Raw genomic sequence first — 26914 nt, forward strand, 5'->3', positions numbered from 1 at the left:
CGTAATGTTGCTCCGTGATATGTTCTTGATTCGGGGTCACCGATGTAGGAGATGTAGGTGTTCGTGATGTATTTAGGAAACACAATTAAACTGTCCTGACACTTCTACCACTGTTTATTCATCAAACTAAACTAATATAATTTACATCAAGCGTAAGCAAAAATAAATATAACAGAAAAGATAATTAACAAAAGCGTAAGCGGAAAGATTAGCGAAGTAAAGCAAGCGTGTGTCTGCCGTGAGCGTGCGAGACCGACTGAGGACAGCGGGCGCGCGCGTCACTGCGCCGGCGATCATTCGAGGCTTCCTTTGTTCTCGCAAGTAGCGGGACTTCGTGCGCGCTCACTCGGTGCGACACGACACGAGGACGATCCGACAATGCTCGGGGACCCGACGATGCTGCTATATGGAAATTATATGTTTGTTGGATGTATGTTATGTTATGTGTTATTATGCATGTCCAATATTTGTGTAATTAGTATGTAAAGTATTTATATATTATATTATTGTATTTATATAGTAGTTAGTTTAATTAATGTATTATTATTATAAATGTATTGTGGCTACGCCACAAAACCTACCTCAGGGATCAGAGTCTCACGCTAAAGCCACTAGGCCAACACTGCTCAGTGCAGTGTACAAATGTATTAAATCTTCCTTTATCTTTAAATAGGATAACAATTACAAAATCTTTAATATAAGTTGTAATTTTGAATCGTTTTGTAATGAGGTCGCATATGTTTTAATTAGTACTAACCATTTTAATAATAAAAGAATTCAGAAATAATAAAAAAGTCGCAAGCAATTAAATAAAACCCGTACAAAGCCTTAAAAGAAATTAGTATTTAATCTGTTCTAGAAAACCAACAAATTACAACTTTACGAATGCTTTTTGCGGTCGCAAAGCGCCTCTAAGTTTAATTGTGTTACACAGCTTTGTAACTGCAGTTTAGAATAATATTAACCTACCTATTTGTAACAATGTTCGGAGAATTATTTTAAACATACTTCAACAAGGACCATGTACAGTGTACAACTAAAAGTAAGTTGTTCATTACTTCGCTACTTCAAAAATGCAAACGTAACTTGTTCTTGTAAGTACGTTTTGTTCGAGAGTAGTGGTGGCGGCTTCAGCGTGCGACTCTCATCCCTGAGGTCGTAGGTTCGATCCTCAGCTGTGCACCAATGTACTTTATTTCTATCTGCGCATTTATTTGCATTGAAAGAGAACATCGTCTTGCTTTAGACCCAAAAACGTCGATGGCGTGTTTCAATCAAATGAGGCCGATTACCTACTTGCCTATTAGATTGACAAATGATCATGAAATGACTAAAATTTGAGGCCCAGATTTAAAAAGGTTGTAGCGCCACTAATTTATTTTTGACGTACTTTTTGTTTATTCTTGAACGTTAAAAAAATGCCAGTTCTCAAAAGCCGACCAGAACTGGCGATTTTTCACCATTCCTTTTAATCGCGTTGGTTGTTTTACAATTTACTTAAAGCTGCAACGATCAATAAATATAATTATGTAGGTACATATTTCGGATTCAATTTAAAATAAACATAGCAGTAAAACCCGAGGCGCCTACTTATCGATTTTAAATGAAATTTCAAATGCCCTTGAACAAACTTTTATTCCTTTTTATACTTTGCATAACTCAACTAAATTCCGTTAAAAAGATAAGTAAACAGAAGAGAGAATTTGATTAATTTTTTCTTTAGTTCCGGAAAACCTTTTTTCATTGCGCCTCGATAAATCGGTGTTTTGATTTAAAAATGCTACGCACGGAATGCAGAATTATATTGATAATTTTATTTTATAAATGAACAAATTTCAAAAGGCTTTGACGTGAAAGAAATCTTTGCGGCTCGAACAAGTCTGATACAAACTATTCAAGCAAGCATCTACATTTTGTTGAGGGTATCAGAATTTTGTACCAATTTGACGGCCGACATCACTCATGTTTCAATTGATTAAAAATAAAAATTCGAATAATTTCTAGACCCTATATTTGGATCTTAGTAAGTAAGTAAAAAAGTAAAGCCGTCCATCCTGCTCTCGTCAATCTGTGGTTGTGTCGGTCATCTCTCTTCGTGGCCTGAGTGTTATGGAATAGAGAGTATATCCTGTATACAAGGCAAGTCTCAATACAGAAAACCTACTATCGCCAAGTCGGCCTGGCAAACGTTAATTATTATTATTTAATTAAGTGTGTAAAACAACTTTATAACCGTTATATTTAATAAGATATTATTTTTGTGTGATAAATTTCTTGGATATATTTAATATTTGCTGAAAAATTTCTCGGATTTGGAAATTTTCGGGAAGTCAAATTTTTTAAGTTATATAACGTGAATTATATAGATTTTTCATTTTCAATTGACAGGTATTTGAATTTAATATATTTTTGGTTATACAATCACTTCAAACCCAACGTATAAACTTAAAATAAAACAATTTATTGCACATAACTTATTCCTTCCTATTTTTCCAGACCCAATGTTTATTTGAAGTTAAAATTTCAAGTCTAATTCTCAATAAAAACGTCAAAACAAACAATGCTATTTTAAAATCTCATAAGGCATATGTGTTTGAATTCCAGTTCATTTGTAAACAACTGAAATTAGGCTGGGTACTCACTTGGAAGCGTGTAACTATAGTTTTAGTTTTCTCGATATCCTTTGTAGTTTAGTATCGGCTTGCCCCCAGTTTCTCGCGGCTGATTTATTTAAATATTGTGTAATAAATAGCCTTACACATCATCTTTCATCACTTATAGTCATTTTGGTGGTGAATGAATGTTTGACAGCAGTCTAGTAGTAGGTTCGATACAAATTGTTCGATAAAGCTCCTTCCGCTTGACCGTATTCAACGAAGAGTGATTCGAATCGTCAACGACCAGTCACTATCCCTGCAGCTGGATCCCTTGGCGTTGCGTAGAAATGTGGGGTCTCTCTGCTTCTTCTGCCGAATTTACCATGAAGAGTGTTCTGATGAGTTGTTTGGACTAACACCTGCAGCTGAGTTTCATCATCGGACGTCAAGGCAGAATACAAAATACCACCCGTTTCACCTCAACGTCTGTCATTCCACAACTTAGCGTTTCTTAAGGCAGGTTTTGCCAGGCCAGACTTAGGGTCTTTCAAGAAAAGAGCGTACCAATTCTTAAAAGACCGGCAACGCACTTGCAAGGCTTCTGGCAATGTGCATGTCCATGGGCGACGGTATCACTTAACATCAGGTGAGCCTCCTGCCCACTTGCCGCCTATTGCATTAAAAAAATACAACTTATTATTATTTTATTAGATCAGAGATAGATTCTCTCTACGTAGGTTTTCGTTCATCATAATTAGGTAGGGATACGTTAGATCGAAGGGTTAACGTATTCGAATAGTAATGAAAAAATTTGTATGGAAAAAGACATACCCAAGGACGCTGGTCCGCTGATGTATTTGCATACGGAAGCAAAACATACATTGTTCGAATTCCTCTTCGTCGTATCTGTCTTGAAAAGCCTTAACCGATACGCCAACTTGCTGCCTCCACACCACTCAATCCTCAGCTTGTCTCAGCGCATTAGGGATGCTCCAATAGCGCAGCTGAATTCCTTTAAAATATATACTTAAATATAGAATAATTAGAGAACCGCTGTACGGGTATTTTGAGATAGTAGTAGTATTTAAATTTAATATATGGGTCGATAGAAATAATCCCCATTAACACAAAGACACATTTACTTCGTATTTTAATGAAACATTGCAACAAAAAACCAGTTAAATCAGTTAAGCAGTTTTACCAAATATCAAAAATCTAATCTTTCAGTGTGTACTCAGCGCTAATGTCACCGTGCTATGTGAAAAGAAAATATATGGCGCCGGAGAAATGAGTGATGTAAACTCGCTAAAATTAACTAAGGAAATTGGTTGAACACAATCACAGAAAGTTTTGAACTTTGTTCAGATTTCACAAAGGAACGTGAGGGGTATTCCCTAAAGTGGGTGGAAGATTGAAAGTATTCGACGCATTCCCGTTTTATATTAAAATATATAAAAGAAAACGGTTCGATTTGTTGTATTTGTCTCCGTCCCGAATAGCAGAATAACTTAACTATTGACGAGAAAATTCAGTATAAAATATTCATGTTTCGTGACTGTCAAACATTTAATGGTCCGTCGATACGGTAAAATCCTCTCTCAAATTAAAGAACGTATTTAAATAAAGGTTTGGAATCGTCAAGATCTACAATATTCGGATAATGTCATATTTTATATTTTAAAAATGTAGAATGTTAGAATTGAACAAAATTGGATTTCAAACACAAAAATGATAATTTAATTCGGATAGATCATTTGTGAATAATCAAATAGCATGTAATTGCGACAAATTGTCGGCGACAATAGGAGTTTAAAAGGCCTTATACTATTTCAGATTTCTTTTAAAAAGTTTTACAATTTACAAGCACCAAAATTGCCTACTCGAACGTAAAGGTTGCATATAAATTTTCTACCTAGAATTAACTTTGGACTAAAAATGAACTGGTTTAAAAATTTACCATGTACGTTAATTAATACGGAAAACCCAACTTGGTACACACTTCATCATCATTTTAACCTGTATAAATTTATGATTTTATTGGAAGCTATGAATAGCTTTGTATTCTATAATAGGTAAGAGCCGCGGCTCATTAGAGAGCAATCAGTGGAATCTGCGATGAAAATTGCAATACAGACTAGACCAAGCTTTGTTTAGCAATTTGAAATCCACCATAAGCTACCTATTAATTACTATTTTTCTTTAGACTATTGTACAATGAAAACGGAACGCAAAATTACCAATATAGTAGACACACTGAAAATTTATTAATTTTGTTTAAACTAGTCCGTTATAAAACGTATTTCGAAATCTAATTTTGTTGCTTCGTATTGATTATAAAGTTATCATTTGAGTTTATAGACTATAGCGCATTCACAAGAGTTTTATACTATTTTTAAAAAGTAGAACCAAAAACAATTAAATACCTAAGATTACAATGGGGTTGGAAAGTGCATTGCCATTCTTAAAAGATAGGCAATGCTCATGGAATAGAGTAAACGCAAACTCAAAATATCTTTATTGATCTATGTAAACAAGTACACTTATGAAAGTGTCCATGAGTTACCATTTAACATCAGGTGAGCTTTCTGCCCGTTTCTTCTAAATTAACATATATCTATCATAATATATATTAGATATCTAACGTTTTGAGGAGTTCTTTATTATCATTAAAGTTTTTCAATAGTATAAGCAGAAAATAATAATAATAAGGGCTTTTATCTACACATATACATATTTAACAAAAAAGGATATAAATAAAAATGTTACTACTCTAAGATGCTGCCCCTGTCCCTTATTTTATTCTGTGCCGTCGTCACCAAATTTTTTTCAGCTACCCTTTCGATTCCGTCGGCTCACCGCTCTATTGGTCTTCCTTTGTTCCTTTTTCCTTTTGGACCTGTCCATTCGGTTAATGCTTCAGACTATCTGTCATCTGTACAACGGGCTACGATCCCTGCCACGTATCAAATTACTAATACGTTATTTGGCACTTATAAAATAAAAATACATCTAACATTTACAAACAAAGACTTCAAAGAGATAAAAAGCGATCCCTTTCAGGCAACTAGTTACAGGAACGCAAAAACGACTTTAAATATGTTACGGTACACAACTATCGCATTATCTATAAGCTGTTAGGGTAGTTGTATAATAACAATAGCCTTTAAATTCAGATACTTTCACATTTAAACACTATTTCAATCTTCTTTTAGGTATCTGTGTGCCCTTTTTTGGCAAAGGCCTTCTCCAAACCCCACCATTCCTCCCTGTACTGTGCCACTCTGTGCCAAGTATCGCTGCTGTTTCGTTATTTTTGCCTATCCACCTTCTAAGTTGTCTTCCTCTTTTTCGTTTGCTGTACCTTGGGCACCAATTTAGTAATTTTTTGTTTCACTTTTCTATTCCTCTTCACATGTTGTTTCCTGTGTATCACCTATTTCCACTGTATTTATTTATATTGTAACATCTGTTACTATAGTTGTTTTCCTTAAAGCTGTATTCTTTATTTAATCTATTATTTTCTTCCCTATCATCGTTCCATCGATCTTTGACACACCTGTAGAGTAGTGGTTTAGTTATAAGTAAATACATATATTTAAAACAATCTAAATAAAGTTACCCAATGCAAAAACGCCATATACATAACAACACAGAATATTAGGGAAAAAGGCAGAAAAGGAAGGGATAAGTCCCTCTAAATACTTTAGAAATACCAGTATCATTGAACAAAGCAATATTTAGTCCCGCACAGTATTCGTATGTTGTTAATATCCTTGTATAATGAATTCAATGCATTGTTAGATTCTATTTATAATATGTACTTAAGATCCCTGACCCTTCTCACAGCCACCGACATCCTGCTTTTTATCATTATAATGCCCTATTCATTCTAGCCTATTATTAAGCTACTTGTATGTCTCACGTGGAATTTGAGATGCTAAATAGAAAAAAATCATTACAATTAACGTATTTCCTATTTTGTTTTTACTACCCCTTCTGTTGCTGTGACCCTGGTAGAAATGCGAAATATCACCCAACTGTTTTAGTGGTTATCTATCTATCTCTCTTATGATATGGATAGAGATTAAGCCTCTCAGTGGCGATGAGATCCTGGTAGAATCAAAAGCAATCCCAGGAGCTTGGTATTGTGGGATTGGAGTTGGATATTGCTGATCTATGGAATAGATTGGCAGATTTTTGCGAATCATAATCCCCAAGTAGTAAGCACATACATGGTTAGTTAGCTTTGTCAACAGAAGAACCTCTTATATATAAATTACTTGGCTAAGTAAAAGAATGATTATATGTCATAACAGCATATTATAGGATAACATAAGTTCATCAAGAATACTTTATAAGCTTTATATGCACTATAATAATTAGCATGAGTAAATACCGCGCAATATACACATCAGTGTTCGTTTGAACGAATATAATACTGAAAACAGAGTTAATAAATAAATGCTTGAATGTAATTTAAGTGCCTTCACAGAGAAAATTTTACAATGGCACACACATTGGAATTAACTGTACTTAAATTAAAATTACGATATTCGCACGTTCCATTTTTATTGCGTTTATCGTGTACGTTACTATAGTTTTCGGCCTTATTTACTACATAACACAGAGCAGTATTGGCCTAGCGTTTAACGTGCGACTCTCATCCCTGAGGTCGTACGTTTGATCCCTGGATGTGCACCAATGGACTTTCTATGTGCGTATTTAACATTCGCTCGAACGGTGAAGGAAAGCATCATGCGGAAACTTGCGTGTGTCAGGCACAGGAGGCGTATCACCTATTGGCTTATTAGATTGACAAATGAAACAGATACAGAAATCTGAGGCCCAGAGCTCAAAATGTTGTAAAGCCAGTGATATATTTTTTTATATCTCTCGGGTCACAATATTACAGAGTGCCATTACCTGAAACTTATTCTCAGCGTTTCATCAGTTATCAATATCATTAAATGCATTACAATGACACTAATAAAACCATAGGTACACTTTAGATATACTAAGCATTTCAATGTATGTTTTAAATTAAAATGATTAATTAACTGAGACTGCCAAAAATATTGTTCCACAAGTCACAACTGTCATAACCCCAAGGATAAACGAAATGTGCATATAAATTAAAATTATCATGCAATAAATTCCCATCAATCGTGAAAGCGTTTGTGAAGTGGTGAACTGCAACATACAAATTAATTAAGAATGAAATATTGCTTTCAGGCTTTTTTTATTTATTTCATATTGCGCTTAGATTAATTGGATGCCGTGTATTGATAGTCAATGTTTTTATTTCTAACGTGAAAATATAAATTTTTTGCGTTAAAATATGTAATCTGGTTTGTCGGAAATATATGAAAACATAAAACCCGTTTCATTTAATGAATTTGTGTGTGAGTTTTGTGATGTATTAGCGTTTATATTAGTTAAAGTCGCGGCTGTGTAGCAATGGATAGAATAACTAGGCGTTTGATATTTTATTATTATGACAAGTGAAGCTTGGAATACTTGCAGTTTCTTACCATCCCCGTACACCAAAACTTGGCGATTAAAAGGAGTGGCAGAGAGTGCCAGGTCTTTTCGCCCGCTCTGCGTCATATATTTGGGAACTGATACTTTAATATAAATTGAGATCTAAATTTTTATAATTATTGACATTCATCAGTCACCAATATAATTAAATATATTATGATAAGATTAGATTTTGATATGTGCTTTTTTTTCTATACTAAACAGAAATAATTGTTATGGTTACATATTAATTTTGTATGAATAAATATTAGCGGATCTTAAGTCCTACAGGTAGAAGATTTTTATATTTTATTATTTGTGGGCAAGTATTTAAACTTATGGTCTAAATACTGCTATCAACCATATATAATGCCTATTTATATATGGTTGATTGTGCGGATTTTTGTAGTTGATCGATCTAATTGTACTAGTATCTTGGAAAATAAACGATTTATTATTATTATTACAGCCCGTCGGCATCTACAGAGGAAAGTATGAATGGGCTAACGAAAATAGCCCTATCGGTGGTGACTGTTCCCTGTGGGTGAGGGCTGCTACCCTCCAGCTTGATGATGGGCAGTGGCAGTGCCAGGTTACAGCCAGTAATTATGATGTTCAGGTAATTTCTTAATTAAAATCTTAAAGAATGTAGCGATCTTATTAGGTATTGAGAAATACTCTTTATTTACTGGATTAAAATGCCTTAACAATTATTTAAAATTATGTTAACAATTAGTACCGTGTGCTTTAAATTTAGTTTAATAAACTAACTGGAGAGAACACAGTTAAATAAAAAGAACAGATTTTTTTTTTCACCCATAGTTCTTTTTCATTTGCAAAGTAATTAATGCACGTGTTTTTCGTAAATTTAACAAATTAATTAAATTGCGAATTCAATTACCGAAAAACCATTTTTTAAGTGAATAATAAGCTGAAATCTTTTCTTGCCTTTCAAGAATTTACAAAAAATCTGAACAATTCTTGTTTCTTTGCTGTTTCTTTAATTGAGGTTGCCTGGATTAGACAGCTGTGTAAGGATACGCCAGGTGCACCATGCAATTGTCTTTTTTTGTGCAATAAAAATAAAATAATTATTTTTAATCACATTTCAGGACGCATTATCAAGTCCACCCGCAGCTTTAGCAGTACGAGTACCACCCCAAACACCTAGGATTCTGTTCAACGGATCCCATGTTCTACCAGGCCAGAACATCAACAGACGCAGCAGGGTCCAGGGCGACTGTGGTCTGCGAGGCTAGATATGGGAACCCACCAGCGTACATCGAGTGGTATTTGGGTAAGTGCTTTCTTCATATAAGAGACAGAACTAGCTTAATAAAATGTCAATTTACGGACAGTTATCATTCATCAGTAACATAAATATTAATGAGTATTAATTTAGGTTTAAATGAATCATGTTCATCTTAAGTTTTATTTAAATGTATAGTACTCGCATAATATAGTACGCAAAATTATCAACAGTTGATAAGTGGATAAGTGGCAGTTACTTTATGAATTTAAATGAAAAACTCATGGTTTATACACACACTTATGTCAAAAGTTAAAAATCATTTATAGGTAACACAATGAACACTTATGAACGTCAAAAAAGAAATATACATAAATGCTTCTAATTTTACATTTCCTGCCAGTTTTCAAATCAAGGGCGTAGGACGGAAGAGAAGAACTGGCAATAAACTCTCCACCACTATTTTTAATCGCCCAGTTTTTTTTACACAACGTTTGTAAGGAGTTACACCATGCTCCACATGACATCTTCAGTAATATATGTTTAATAGTACTGTTAATAAATTGTGTCTAATTTACAATAAATATGATGAAAAATGACGGACATTTATGGTGGATATTTCGAGCATCGCCATAGAGAATATTCGCCGAGTTGTTTTAGCACCCTTGCAGAGTTAATTATTAACTATTATTTTCTTTTGTTATATTCTTACCTAATTGCTATTTATATATTTACATTGTATATTGGCGGACGGTAGTCGGACCCATGCGGGTTTTTCGATACAAAAAGTCCCTACGGGACTTGTGTGCTGCGATATTGAGGGAGTAGTCCTTGCTTGTGAGGAAGTTGCATGGTTCTGGTTAGCGCTGCGCCTTCGGGATCTCATGTTATTTCACACAAGTACATCCCGTTTATAAGAAATTCTCATAAGTTTCCGATTGTCCTAATTTTAATGTGTGTGATGTTTTACAAAAAATAACGTAAAAATTGTAACTTAAAAAACATTTCTGTAAAAAAAAATTGAAAATCGATCTAAATGCTTTTTTGAATTAGCTTATGTTCTATAAGGAGCTCTATCGGAGTATATCAACACTACGCTCAATACTTTCTGTAATGTATATCAAAATCTCAAACAACATAATATGTATTTTAAATATATCAACTGAAAATTCAGATTTTTGCACATAATTTAATATATAAAATGCATGCCTCCACTACAGCGTACTAAAACCACGAATAATTTAACACAGGGCATATTTGAGCATGGTTAGAATAACTAAATAAAGCTAAAATGACGTACCACTAATTTATATAATATATATTATATAAAAAATTCTCGTGTCACAATGTTGAGTTACCATACTACTCCGAAACGGCTTGACCGATTTTTATCAAATTTTATATGCATATTCAGTAGGTATGAGAATCGGCTACTATCTATGTTTCATACCCCTAAGTGATAAGGGTTGTCCACCCCTAACATTTTATTTTTTGGACGAAATTTTATTGTTTATTTTTTTTAATTGTGCCATTAAAAATACATACAACCCTTAATTTTCACCCCTCTACATTCAACCCCTATTTTTCATTATAGTAGATAGTTATTTTTAATGAACTAAAAAAATGTTTCCTAGAAATAATATACATGGCAAAAACGTTTGCCGGATCAGCTAGTATTACATAAATTTTTCCTTGAAAAGCCTACGAAGCGACAAAATTAGTAATAAGTAATATATTCTTCATTGGAACTTAAAGAAACAATTAATAACTATATAGGCCCATTGCCTTGGAAAAATAATAAATAATTCTGATTATGTAGTACTCGAATACAGGCTATTTTTATTTTGTTATTATTAGTTAAATAGAAATCTACGAGATACGAGAGAATCCTCTTAGTGGCTATTAATATTTGTCGTTCTTGATTACACAAATGTTTATTACACTAAAGTACATACAAACTAAAATAGACCATTCTCTAGTCATTATTTTGTTGTTTTTGTTGATATTTAAGTTTGAAAAAGAGTATTTTATCAAGACAGAATAAATAATACAACATAAGAGAACGTAACCAACTAAATACAGCATAGACAGTTGGACAACATGAATTTTTTTAATAGTATCAATGAACAGTTTTCTTAAAGTGATTTTGAAAGTTTTCTTATTTAATGCCTTATTTATTTTGATGATTTTTTGCTATAAACGCGTTGGTTCCTTCGCTTCGAAAAACAATCAAACTTCTAATATTTAATTAGAAGTTTGATTGTTTTTGAAGTTATACTTTTTTAGGCGCGTTATGAAAAATTTATGAGAGTGAAATTTTACGATGCGCGCGCACCTGAGACACAAAGTTGTCAGTGTGATTATAGCGTGCTTGAGCGAGATGGGAATAAGACAATCTACAAGTAAAAAGAAATAGAATATGCGTGAAGTTAGCAGTTTTGCCAAGAATGTTGAATGAACATAATGACATTTACCTTTTAAACAAATAAAGGAGTTTTAATTATTTTTTCAAAAAAATTTAGCAATGCTTTTTCACAAAGACCTATTGTTACTTAGTTAAAAGGTTATGAACCATAGTTATTAAATTGAATGAATAATATAATAAAATAATAAATATTAATTATTATTATTATAAATATTAATTAATAATTGAATAAAATACTAATTATAAAATATAATTAAATTATTAACGTTAAATATTTGTTATTAATTATTTAAAAAAATAATGAAAGCCTAAGAAGTATAACTTCTTACACGCGTACATAAGTACACGCACCCTTTTTTTATTTACATTACTCTTAGCATTCGTTCGTTAAATCGTATCGTTAATTCGAGTTTATTTATGTTAATAATGAGATAACAATTCACTTTAGCTTTCTGTGGGTACTTTTTACATTCGTCGTTAGAAGCGTTTAGGTATAGCGAATGTCAAAAGTACCCACGGAAAGCTAGTCAATTGCTAATATTTTATTAAGTAATATATTTACAATCGACGTCACCTTATGTAAAAAATCAATTTAAACTAAATCCTAGTTCTCTTAATACCCGTACCGCTCATATCGAATACCCTCTGTTTATTTAACTAAAATGTCTTAATTTCAGATAAGGAACGACTGACTGCATGGAGCCAAACAAATGCTTCGGAAGTTGAGAGACCCAGGGTTTGGGCTGCAAGATCTGTGCTAGAGCTTGGTGCGTCCAGGTCAGCGCATGGCAGACAGCAGTCCTGCAGATCACACCACCCTTCCTACCCATCGCCATATTACAGAGACTCTTACACCATGCTCGATGTTACATGTAAGATATTTATAATTATTATAATTCAAATATATGTGACAAATAAATGCCTATACTTAAAACATTTACGAGCAAAAATGAATATATAATTCAGTGGCGTTACAACCTCTTTAGGTCTTGGCCTCAGATTTCCGAATCTGTTTCATGATCATTTTTAATTCAAAAGGCAAGTAGGTGGATCAGCCTCCAGTGCCTGACATACGCCGTCGACTTTTTGGATCTAAGTCGGTTTCCTCACGATGTTTCCTTCACCGTTCGAGCAAATGTTAAATGCGCACATAGAATGAAAGTCCATTGGTGAACAGCCGGGGTTCGAACCTACGACATGAAACATTTCTTAAATGATTAAAATTTTAGAGCTAGTTGAAATCGCTTATTAGCTCATAGTCTCTGTAGGTTATTTTAATCCTAAGAATTAAAAAGGATATAAATTGGCAAAAAAATTACTCTTTCGTTTAAAATTCGTTAAATTAAAAAGAGATATTTGCTTCAGTAAAAATACTTATTCGTTTTAGCTTTTCTGGCAAATCCAAAATTATAACATTTTTCTTTCTTAATTCCAGTTGTACCAGTAGTTGGTACCGATTGGTACCGTTGGTAACTAATAGTTGGTTCAGACGCCAGTAGTCTGGCCAGCCTGGAAGAAGGCTCCAGCGCTTTAACTCTGGAATGCCGTGCTGATGGCAACCCAAGCCCATATGTCTGGTGGACGAAAGATGGACAAGTTATAGGCACGAATGGTCCCCGGCTAATAAGAGCGCCTGTGTACAGGAATCACTCGGGTAAGTTTATTTTTACCTAATGAATGTAACATTTGTTATACTGAGACACTTTTTTGTATATTCGGTATTTTCTTCAATCTAACTTTATCAAATAACATTTAATTTTATTCAAATATACTATTACCCTTTAAATTATTTCTTAACCAATATGACTTGCGGTATCATTACACGCTTTATATTAGCTTCACCTGTATGTATGTATGTAACCGACTCCTTCGGACTCGATTTTGACCCACTTTTAACGGACAGATTTAATTCAAACTTTGCGCACCTGTCAAAGATCTTTCTCGCTCTGTGCCATATTTTTCGTCTATCGAGCAACCCACGCTTTTTCACAATAATACCAGTATTTTTTGTTCATTACCATTTTCAGCCTAAATTAGGAATTATTTTTCACTTTTAAGTTTGATGTGCTTTAACCCTTATCTTCATTTTGTATAGTATACCATACATCCAACTTTATAAAAATATATGATCACTATAAAATCATTTTTAACTTAGTTTTATTAAACACATGACATTTCTCGACGTCTATTTATACTTCAAAAATAAAAATCGACGCCTCCTACGCATAAAGTCGGAACACAGTTTTTGAGTAAAATTGTTTTTTTGTGCCATTAGAACACTATTGAACAGCACTACACAATCCTGAAACCCAAATTTTAATATTTTCTATAAATAATGAGTTTTTGAATTGATAATAGTCGTAACATTTGAACGCTCCCGCGCAAATCGTCGCGCTTATAGTTCCGACGATGCGCTCCGATCTATTGGACCTCAGCCGGTCAATCAGAGCGCAGAACCGACGTCGTATGACACGAACTAGCATGCACAAAGTCTCTCTAATTTAAATGTTAAAAACAATATTGATGTTGTCTTGTTTTTGTTTACTTTTGTTAGTTAGGATGTGTGCAATTATAAATTAGTGAAATGAGCAACCTACGTTCGTCTAAGATTTTGAAATTAGTGTTAGATAAACCCAATCCAAACAGCGAAGTAATAACGGCAGACGAAAATTTTGGAAATGGTAAGTTTTACTCTATTTTCTTACAATTCACTTGTTTATATGTGAGATACCATCATACGAATAAATTATATTAATAAGTGTTAGTGTTTAATAGACCTCGACAAAAAAAATGTAGTCCCGGTGCATAACGTCGGAAGGTCTATGTTACGACTATATGCGTCGGATTCAATCGCTAGCAGTGGTCAGTTAAGACTTTATACTACGCAAAAAAATTATTCTAGGAGTCGTAACTTACACATACGACCATATGCGTGGTTGTAGTATAAAGATAAATAAACGTATAAAGACGGATCACAGACATAAGACTTTTTGCTTTGTTATATAATGAAGATACGATTATCTGCTATTCAATTGTAGCTAAAATATCACTAAAATTGAACTTTTAATTCTATTTATAACTGCTTATGTATTTTTCTCTAGGTTTTTAACTAATTGGACTTCAATATTTTCAGAATCACCGGTGCCACTTGAAGCTGAAGACTAGTGGAATCTGTACAAGACGATGTTTGGGCACTCTATTAATAAAAGTAGCATTGATATTGACAACAGTTTTGTAACAAGTATTCACGAGGTATTGCTAATACGGAAGCCAAATCCTCACTGTCGTCTGATATGCCAAATGAAAAAACTATAAGATGTATGGATTCATAGCTATGTGCTGAAGAGTTTTCTCACGAATCAGCTGATATAATAGAACCTTCTTTAACACCAATGCCCGAATAACGATTTTTTCGAGTACAGTGTGGCCACTTCAACTCCGTTATTTAGAAACTCATCTATTTGTGATGATAATAATTATGGTTCAACTAGTAGTGTTAGTAGAGGCAATACACCACAGCTTAGTAACGCTTCTAGTCAGGATTCTTCTGTATGTTCGTCAAATGAAAGTACACCGTCAGGCAGAGTTGGAAGAAAGCGTCACCGTCGCCGTGATGAGTGGAAAGACGTCAAAATGTTTAAAATTTTTAGGGTAAGCCTATTTAAGAAGAAATGGAGTTCAAAGAGATGGAAAGATTTTGAAACAACCATGTCCGACTACTTGCCGACTTAAATGCTTTACAAAATTTAATGCACAAGAACGGGAGCGTATATTTTGTTCTTTTTGGCAAATTGGAGATCACTGTCGGCAATGGGATTACATCGTCTATCATACCGAAGTAGGCGACACTAAGTATCATTCTACTTCTAGACGTAAGAAATCCATTAAGTATTGCTTGCCTCTTATTGAACCAAACTCTGACATACTTATTAGAGTGTTTGTCTGCAAAACGATGTTCCTAAACACACTTTCTGTAGGGGAGAGAACTGTTCAAACAGCATTGGCAAAATGGAGTTCAGGTGGTGGGTCTGTTTCTCCTGATCGGCGTGGTGGTACCAGAACTGTTGTCATTGACGACGAAATGAAACAGAGTGTTTTAAGGCATGTCAAAACGTTACAGCCTATTGAATCTCATTATGTGCGTAAATACACTACTAAAATTTACTTAGAGAGTGACCTAACATTTACAAAAAAGTTTTCATTATACAATGAGTGGTGTACGATTGAAAATATAACTAAAAAAGCAATGACAGTAAGACAGTATCGAGATATCATAAATCAACATTTGAATATATCATTTCACAAACCGAAAAGAGACATCTGCAATGAGTGTCATATATACAATACAAACTTAAATACAATGACAGAAGAAGAAAAACAAAAACAAGAACCTCACATGCGAAACAAGACTAAAGCTAGAGAAGTGAAGGCAAATGATAAAAAGGAAGCTTTGGAAAGCAAAGGAAAAATAGTTACGGCGTGTTTTGATTTCCAAAAAATTTTAAACTGTCCCCATGGCAATGTCGGTTTATTTTATTATAAAAGAAAATTGTCAATTTATAATTTTACTGTATTTGATCTAGCTAGTCAAGAAGGTCCGAGATTAATGGCAAACATGGGGCGTGTGACAAGCAAGTTGCTTGTCTAAATTTATTGAAACTAAAGTTAGTCAAGGTGCCAAAGAATTCCGGTTTTGGTCCGATAACTGTGCCGGCCAAAATAGAAACCGTATTGTGTTTGCATGTTATACCTATGTAGCAAAAAAGTATGGTATAACGATAGTTCATAGGTTTTTAGAGCGCGGGCACCCACAAACGCTTTGATTGAGAGAAATGCAAAAAATAAACTTATATATACTCCTGCACAGTGGTTTGCCTTAGTTAGATGTTCAAAAGTCAACCCCCCAAATTATAATGTAATTGAAATGAGTGTTACAGATTTTTACAATTATAAAATTTTGCTAGACGGTAGAAATTGGGCTAAAAATACTAAACACCAAAAAATATCATGGAACAAGATTAGAGAAGTTCATGTAGTGTCCAACGAACCCTATATTTTGAACTATCGTTATAATTTTGAAGAAGAAAATAACATTATGAGTTTAATAACCAAAAAAAATTATTCATCAAGAAGGAAAAATAATAATTTATTACATACAGAAATTTTAGGTCCATGTTACTCTGATCATTTACCTATTACATTAGCAAAGTTTAATGATTTATTAAGTCTTTGTCAAGGACGTATAATACCTCAAGAGTACCATAGTTTTTATCAACAGTTGTCACACAGCGGCAATGTTGCAGAAGAGAACAGTAGTGATTCCTCTGAATAACCGTCAATTACATCACTGCTATTCTATCATAAATCTAAAGGTCTATTATGTATAAGATGATTCAATATCTAAAATAAAGCTAGTTTTAGCCTACACTTTTTGTTGTTTTTATTCATGAAGTACCACCACCACATACGACCACCTTTTCGAGATACCTATATGGCAGTTTACACGTAGCATAATGTCGTAATTCGAACATACGACTTTATTCGCGTTGTTTATAACAACCTGATTAAAAGCATAAAGTCGTAACAATAAGATACGACGTTTCTCTAGTGAGTATAAGGTCGTATGTATCTAAAATTAGTAATTTTGCATAAATATATTTTTTTATAGCATCCAGCTTTGAGAGCAATGTTTTGTAACTAATAATTAATCGCATAGTGCAAAAATATCGTTTAAAAATGTTTAACAAATTAAGTTTATCATTAACGTACACAAAAATTGCTCTCCTGAAAAAATGCTTTTTTTGCCTTACGACTTTATGCGTAGGAGGCGTCGAAATAGTAGTTTATCTGTCATAATTTTAAATCAATTGTGAAAAATAAACGTCAAAATGCGCCGCACAGGTTTATCTATAGTAAGTTTTATTTTATTTTTATGTTTGTACTCTTAAATATGCATGTTTTTTATAAAATACACATGCCTAAATATTTGTTTTAACACATTTTTATATATATGCTGTTGTCGCTATGAGAATTAGTATGTTTTTGCCGTGTTTTTTACTAACGTATATTATACTATACAATGCCGCAGTTGAAGTAATTTACCTTTCGTTGATGGTGTATAGAATAATATACATTGCTAACTGCACGGAATGAATATTTTAATGGACTTTACTATAAACATTAAATTGCAAGTATGTCTGTCTTATATATTAAACCAATTTTATTACAATTTAAAAGACAGTTGAACTTATGTTTGACTGCCTCGTTGATATAGTGGTTGTAGAAAGCTACACACAAAGTTGGGGTTCGATTCCCACAAAAAATACACATATTATTATTACTGAAATACTACATAACTGATATATAAATATATATCTATAATACAATATGGTTTGGCTTTACTATAACGATGGGTTTTTTGCATGTTTCTTTTGCTTTGGGTTTAGACTGCTATAAATTATGTTGAGGGAAAATTATGGTATATTTAGTTTAGGAACAATCAGACAAAATACAAAATAGACTCAAAGATGCTGCTACTAACCTGCTAACTGAAAAGGCTTTGAAAAATAAATAATTATTAAATACTTAGTATTGTCAAGTGGGTTGATAATAAACAGCTCACATTGGTGAGTTCTTATGATGATGCATACCCTGTCGAAAATATAAAACGATTCGGCAAAGAAGCAAAATCTCGTGTTGATGTAAAATGTCCTAAAATTGTTAAAGACTATAATGAGAGTCACATGAGAGGTGTCGATTTGGCAGACATGCTGATTGCATTATATCGCACTGGAATAAGATGGCACAGGTGGTATATGAAAATTTTCTCGCAGCTTTTGGATATACTCGTAGGCATCAACAACGCTTGGCTTTACGTCACAGACATAACAAAATGATAAACACCACTAGAAAGCAGGATCGTCTAGAAGATTTTAGGTATGAAATCTACAGTGGCCTACCGAAACGAGGTCGAAACGTTTCAGTGAAAAATTTAGACGTAATACCGGACAAAGCAAATATAAAAAGCGGTATCTCAACGACCATGCGATGATGTCCGGTGTGACAAATATGATCATTGGCCGAAAATAACCGGATATGAGAGGTGCAAGTACTGCAAAGGTGGCCAGGCAAGTACGATGTGAACAAAATGTAAGGTTCATCTTTGTTATGTGAAGAATCGAAAATGTGTTTTGGAGTACCACTGCAAGCAATAGGGTCTCTGAATTATTAAATTACGATTATTTTGTTGTTCAAGAAAGATTAATTTTATTAAACATTTTATTTCCACCAAGACAGTTATTTTTATTTAAAATCATGTTATTTACAATAATCTTTTGGTATATATTAAAAACTACTAGTAACATTTCAACTCTCCCTAAACATACCAATGTATAGCATAATATACATTCCTGAAAATGCGATAATCACTGTACGTGTAGCAATGTATAGAATAGTATACATCTTGTTTTTCCAAAATTTTCATGCCACGTTTTTTTTATTTATTTTTTTGATGATTTTTATGCCCCAAAGAAGCTACATATATAATTTTTTTTTGCTTTTCTTCAAAAAAAAAATCTTGCCACGATAAGGGTTAAAAGCGTGTTTTTTAGTTTTTTTAACTATAAAATAAATAATTTTTAAAAAGGTTCGCATTTGCGACCGTGTCCATGCTACCACGTGTAACTATTTACCAATGAAGTATTTACGAATAAATTCTTGCGAGATTTCTGGTACTGTGAATAGGTGTATCACATAAAATTAGGTGAGACGTTTACCATTTGTTCTAAAATTAAGAGCAATCATTTGCTGACATAGCATTTTCTTAGCTTACGAATTTATTTTATTTAAACCCTATATTATATTTATATTCATAGGGTATCATTAACTATATTTAGCCTGTCTCCTGTATGCAATATTTGAGATATAGATATATGATAGATATAGATATAGTCCTATAGGACTCGTAGCTAGGGCTAAGTCTAGGTAGTCCAAGTAGGCTACAGGAGCTAATAAAAACCCATAGAAGTATACTTTATACTTCAAATTACGTCACGGTGTTGCATTTCTTGCTTGTTCACTTCTCAATAATAGGTCAACTGATTTAGTAATTTTCCTTAACGATGAATTCTTGATACTACAAATATTTACATTTTCAGGTATTTACGGATGTCAAGCAAGAAACTCTTTGGGTACATCAGAACCTGTCAAAATAGAAATTGATGTTAAATGTAAGTTGTTTATTATCTATGTAAAAGTTTTTTTTACTTTAAATAAAATCCTTTTTCATTTTGTATGAATTGACTGTTCATACAAAATGAAAAAGGATTTTCTTCGATCTAGGCTAATTTTTTAATAATATTAAACATCAAAAGGTGTTCATTATTACAATATTACTATTTACAGTTTCTATTAAGGGAACGACACTCTGTCCTTTTGTTAAAATATATACAGCTAATATAAACCTTAAATAAACTAGAATATATTATTAAAAGGAGTCCCTTTAGGCAAGGTTCCGAAGATACTGGCAGCGTTCCCCCTTTGAATAGCTAGACTTATTCTTTGTCCGAGGTAGCTGCCAGCTCTTCGGTCTCCTTTGATGTCGACTAACCTTTTTGTTCTTGTCTTCTATTTTTCACTTAACAGTAACGTGCACCAACCCTCACTTATTGAAAGGTTATTTCTCCATCTCATAATGATAAATATATTTACAGACCCGCCTCGTGTGATCTGGGTAGGTCCAGATACAGTAGTGGAAGCCAATTTGTTCACTCAAGTGACCTTGGAATGTAAAGCTGAAGGAAACCCACCGCCGAGTTACCAGTGGTATCATAAGTGAGTCTAAAACTTATCTAGAACTAGCAGTGGGACGTGGTAACACACGTTTTTAGTACAAAATTGTCAAACAAACAAAAATTAAATGCAAATCAAAACCTTTCTCGAATTCACTTGAAAACTCACAAAAAATTCATCAAAATTGTTTTGGAATTTATTACAATCACACGCACAGAAGATTTATATATACCTAGAATAATGTTCTAGTGGCTATATTCATAGCGCAGGGCCTCATTAGTTCCATCATTTGTATAGTAGGCGATTAGCCAGTCCGATTTTCAAGTGTACTTCCGATTTTCTCACAATTATTTTCTCACTTATCTTTATCGCCCTATACTGGGTGTAAATTATACAATTTAGTTTTTTAATTAAATTTTTCCTTACGTTAAGGATGTAATTAAAGTAATAGTAAATATGTAAGATTATTAGTCACTACGATAAATATAAATAAACTATAAAGCGTTTTATTGCATATCTACTTGCGAACATTAGGAGATCAATAAAATTATCTTTTAATCGTAATAATAATAATAAACTCATAAGTATTTTTTATTATTATTCAAACTAAATTTGGAATGACAGAAAAAAATGTATTCGTACTATTCAAGACGCGTAGACTTAATATAGATAACGCTATAATAAAATGCTTTCCCGGTTTGAGCCTTTAATTATAATATTTTATAATTAAATCAGTGGAGCTACAACCTTTTTAGACTAGGCCTCAGATATCTGTTTCATGATCATTTGTCTTATAGGCCCGTAGGTAGCCTCCTGTGCCTGATACACTGCCGTCGACTGTTTGAGTCTAAGACAAGCCGGTATCCTCACGATGATCCCTTGACCTTTCTGATGATGATAATTCCTTCACCTTTCGAGCGAATGCTAAATACACCCATAGAAAAAAAGTCCATTGGTGCACAGCTGGAGATCGGACCTACGACCTCAGGGATAAGAGTCGCACGCTGAAGCCACTAGGCCAACACTGCTGCAAATTTTATATCCCTTCTAAATGTTAAATACGTAAAGTTAAAAGTAAATTCTATCTATTTCAGTCCATCACCAGCAATAAGTTCACATCCTGATGAAGGCTATCCGATATCATCAACCCCTCAGCTTCAGCTGCATAATGTGTCATATACGCAACATGGCAGATACACTTGCGTGGCCATCAACCATATTGGTCTAGAGGAACGGTAAGAAATTTTAGTTTCCTAATAATTTTACGTTTATTTGATATTATTTTGCGCATTTAGTGTATTATTTACGCTCCAACGCTTAAGAATTTAAAAACCCTATTGTTGAAACGCTAATGATTTTTTACTGAAATCAATCTTTTGTTTTATCATGCGTATGCATAATGGTTTCCTTAAGTTCATGAAGAACGCACACACACCCTTACACATTACACATTCCCACACACACCTCCAATAAATTATTAGTAAATTGTCTTGGTTATATAATGTTCAGTAGTCATTCTTCCTATATCTGGTTTACACCAGTCAATAAACTGTTAGGCCGCTAACTCACCAGGATGCCATGGCATAAGTTTGTATTGAACTGTATGGCAGTTAACTCACTTGGAGAAGGTTGGGCAACGTCGCTATTTGGAAGCGAAGCCAGGACCAACGCTTCAAAAACCTTTCTGAAACCTTCTTTTTTTCCGTTCTGGAACCTTCTCGAAATTGTTCGGATACGTAGCCAGCGACGTCGCCATGGCATCCCGGTGAGTTAGCGGGCTTAAAAATTTGCTATTTACTTCGACGCCATGCTTTGAACATAATACGTAGTTAGTTTCGAACCTAAGTTTTAATAATATTTGTTTTGGTTTATTTGGTTAAAAAAAAAACTTTTTAATCGGATTAAAGTTATGTATTATTATAAATTTACAATTATTTAACATAATTTTAAATTTATCCGACGTTTCGCGTGCTTTACAGCGTGCGTGTTCACGGTGACTGAAGACAAAAGGTGTTGGATGTCAAAAAGTATCACAGCTGTAGAGAAAGTTGCATTATCTGTATTTATTTACCCGGAGTTGGTATCGACTAAAAGATGGATGTAAATTTATAATGATACATAACTTTAATCCGGTTAAAAAGTTTTTTCTTTAAATGTGTAAAGGTTATGTTAATCAAAGACAATACTAAATGTATTGTAGTAAATCTAATAAGAATAAGAACTGTCTCTAGCCATATTGTAAATGTCACTACAATAAATATTTATGAGAAATTATTTTGCAGATCCACCAATCAGAAGCAATAACCCTGAACGTGCTGAGACGGGAACAGCTCACGCATGGAGTGGAGGAGAGGCCAAAGTCCAAGCAACTGTTTGCACTGACCCTCCTCCACGAAGAGCTGCCTGGCTCTGGGGCAGCTTGCGGCTGGATGTCCCTTCGTCTATTGGTATGTTAACTTAATATGTATTGCAGAATAATGATTATTTTAAATGCATTTTAAGGTCAGATGTGAATTAAATTTAATCATAAATTCAGGGACAGAAAAAAACCCCATGTTACTTGTTTACGGGCATTTAGTAAGCCCTTCGCTAAATAATAATCACAACATATTGTGTCAAATTTAATTACTCATATGTATGAGACTATTGAAGTGATGAGTCTTTTATTAAAACACAACATTACAAATAGTTCAATAACGAAAGGAAGATTATAAAAATTCTATCTAGAATTATAAATTCCTATTACTACTAGTATTTCATGTAAAAAATACATACCGAAAAGAAACCATAGTTTATGTTTTTATAAACAGTGTTAACTATCTATTTTGAATGAAGATTTTGGTATATTCAAAATGAAAGGGACACAATTCACGAGAACGTTCGTCAATGAGGTTGTGGAGGAGGAACGGTGAACAGTTCCTTCAACTTAAAGAGAATGGCCAGAAGGTCTCAGTCAGAAGTTTTAAATATTCTTAGCGGTCACAATAACTTCGTTAGGGTATATCTGCCTTACAAACAATTTGTATAACTCGGCGCTAACTTGGCGATTAAAAAGAGTGGCGAAGACTTTCTTGACTTGCGAACTGTTAGTAAATGTAAATTTTGAATCAATTTAACATATTTTCTGTTGACATTCATACGATAAGTGACCTATATGAATAAAATTATTTTGAGTTTGAACAACATCGAAGTGATTTTTGCAGTAGAATTTTAGAAGAAGGCTTATTTTATTTAACACAAACTTAGTAATGCTGACTTTTGACTAAACCAAGGATTTTACTTAAGACAGACATAAAAAGTTCTATATTTTAATGTGACAATCGTATATTTTTATTCTTTATTTCAGGTCGCTATAAAGCAATAGACGCAGCGAGTATAAACGGGTGCTATCGCTACACGCTGACTATAAGTAGCGTCAGCATATCGGACGCTCGCGTGTACGTTCTGCACGTTGAGAACGAACGCGGTTTTTCTTCTCATGCTGTCTCTCTTACTGTGCATGGTACGTATTCACTTTAAAACAAGATTTTTTTTAATAAATTGTCTCTTTACAGAGACAATTTGAGACATCATTGAGCATTCGATCTAGCCTAACTTAAGACTAATAAGTAATTTAAATCAAACCTAATTTAATAAACAGGATTTAACATAAGAAACTGTCCAATAACACTATTTACAGTCTCTATTGAGGGAATTACACTCTTATCTGTTCTTGTGTTCTTTTTAACACTTACCACTCTCCCTAACCCTTTTTCCCTAACAATTTCCTTCACTATGCTCGTAGTGATTAATCAAAAGCAGCGTTTTAATTAATATTAACTATATCATGACTCATTTAAAAGGAGGTTTTTAAATGTATTTAAAAATTACCTGAAAATAACGCCATCTATGTCAAAGGATTATACCTAAGAAGTTAGTGGTTTGAAGTGGTGTTTTTGGGTTTTGTGGATGCTTCCAATATCATGTCATTGATAATACAGTTCCGAAACTTACTTTAAATTTTCACGTTAATAAAAGAAAAACAAATCATAATTTTTAATTAACCTGAATAGATTGTTTTAGTTACAACCTTAATCCCATCCCAACAAAAGCCCAACAAAGCGTTTACCAATTATTGTAGAATGTCCAGTGTTCGCAGCTGCCAGGTGCGATCTGGAAAAGCCGTGCTGCCTCTTGTCTGTAAATATTTAAAGAATATTGTCGGATTAGAGGCAGGGTTCCCGGGTATCCCAAAGCCATAATTTATTGTAGACTTTAAAAAAACATCCATATCAAAATTAATTCCAAATTGTATACTTTCTAATTGGCTAACTTAAAATCATAAACAATTTCTTCTCACAGATAATTTTTCGCTAACAGAGACGGCGCACGTTGCCCCACTCATAGTGGCAGCTCTCCTTATTGCGGCACTCCTTGTCATAGTGCTGTGCCTTATATTGAGATGTCGACGGAAACGAGGTAAATATACTACGTGACTTAGACAAAACCATTCTGCAACATTCGTGATGGTTTTGTAAGGGAATGGTCACGTGACCATTGCCATACAAATTAATTTTGTGTTCTTGGGTCACGCCTGTCGAAAAATGATTTAGTCTTTGTATAGGATTTCTGTTGAATGTATTCCAAATTTGAAATAAAATCTCTGTGGGATCAAGCTAAAACAAATCTTTACGGTATTTTTTATTTTAGACCTGAATTATATATTCGTATTTTTTTATATATTACTTGAATTAAATGTGTTTTTTTTACAGAAAGTGTCGAGTACAAAGCTGATGATTTAGATAAGTGAGTATATTTTTATAATTAATTAAAACCTTACATATTTCGATGTAATATGTAAGGTTTAAGGTTGCTAGCTTAGGTAATGCATTTCCTATTTAATATAGATTGATATTACATACAGAAAAATCTAAACAGACGTGCAAAAAAAATTAAAACTTCTTTCACAGATATGAATTATGACTACTTCCATAACTCGACGTTTCGAGTGGTTCGCAGCAGTTGCTGTTAGCTATACAACAGAGAAATATTAAATTTTAAGCAATATAAGTATAGATAATAAATTTGTCTTTGTATCTATTGAGGATGGATGTGTTCTTCTGACCTAAAGGGGGGATCAACCGGTATAACGACTGGCCGGACCGAAGCTCCTAATATCGAAATAACTTTGTTAGAGCGATTCAGACCGTGTCGTCTTCATACTGATTTTAGCCTCGGGATGTGAAATATCGTTAGAGAAGTTTTATTTAAATATAAAGTACTCGTGTAAATCAAAGACTACTATGAAAAAATTAATACAAAAAAAAATCAGTATATTCATTTTAAGTACATTTGCATTACAATGTGTAAGATTTGGGAACCCTTTTAAATAAGAAATACCAGTCAGGGTTCCCAGCTCTTCCATAACAAACTTAATTATAAATTCCTTAAAATATATTTATAAATAATTTAATTACATCTTTTATTTTATTTACTTTTCATCTGTTATCAACACGCCTGAGTGCATGAGTGAGTGTGTGGGTGCAAATGTGTGAGTGGGTGAGTCGGTGAGTGAATGAAAAAGGTTTAATATATTTAATGTAATATAATATTTCCTAGTGAGAAGGCAGTCCTCCCAGCGGATGCGGTATACGCCCCGCGGGACCAGACTCGAGTCCCACGTACTGCAGAACCCGTGTCGTCTTAATATTCGCCAGCGGCGTTGCAGGTCCGCCGCGCCGCCGTCGTGCTTCAACCACCCACTACCGTGTGAATCGCACAGGTGTGATGCACTATTAACTGTAGCGGAGTAGTTAATAGGTATAAGGAATGTGGTGGGGGTAGTTAATGGTATAAGGAATGTGGTGGAGGTAGTAAATGGTATAAGGAATGTTGTGGGGGTAGTTAATGGGTATAAGAAATGTGGTGGGGGTAGATAATGGTATAAGGAATGTGGTAGGGGTAGCTAATGGGTATAAGGAATGTGTTGGGGTAGTGAATCGGTATAAGGAATGTGGTAGGAGTAGCTAATGGGTATTAGGAATGTGGTGGGGGTAGTTAATGGGTATAAGGAATGTGGTGGGGAAGTTAATGTTATATTTAGTAATTCTGATAATTGGAACTGATTCGAAAATTGTTTGCAAAACAACATTTGACAGACAGACAGACAGACATAACATTTATTACAAAACGAAAACACACACACATAGACACACAAAATAACAATACTTAAAAAGAAAATAACACCTCAAAAACAATAAAAAATATTAAGAAAAAAAAATCTTCATTATCATTGTTCTAATGGTCAAAAGAAACCGAACTGTATGTTTAAAACCCTTCAAATTTTTCTTTAAA

General features: G+C 33.5%; 1 long non-coding RNA gene and 1 pseudogene across 1 annotated transcript; both read left to right on the forward strand.

The window, feature by feature from the left end:
- The window catches only part of LOC125062089, a 302676-nt pseudogene extending 276341 nt beyond the window's left edge, over positions 1-26335 (forward strand).
- Positions 14004-17218, forward strand: LOC125062091. Its single transcript, XR_007119175.1, has 2 exons — positions 14004-14472; positions 14925-17218. It is a non-coding gene; the product is annotated as an uncharacterized LOC125062091 (long non-coding RNA).
- Positions 26336-26914: the final 579 nt, after the last annotated feature.

Source organism: Pieris napi, chromosome W, assembly GCF_905475465.1.
Source record: "Pieris napi chromosome W, ilPieNapi1.2, whole genome shotgun sequence".
Classification (NCBI taxonomy): Eukaryota; Metazoa; Arthropoda; class Insecta; order Lepidoptera; family Pieridae; genus Pieris; species Pieris napi.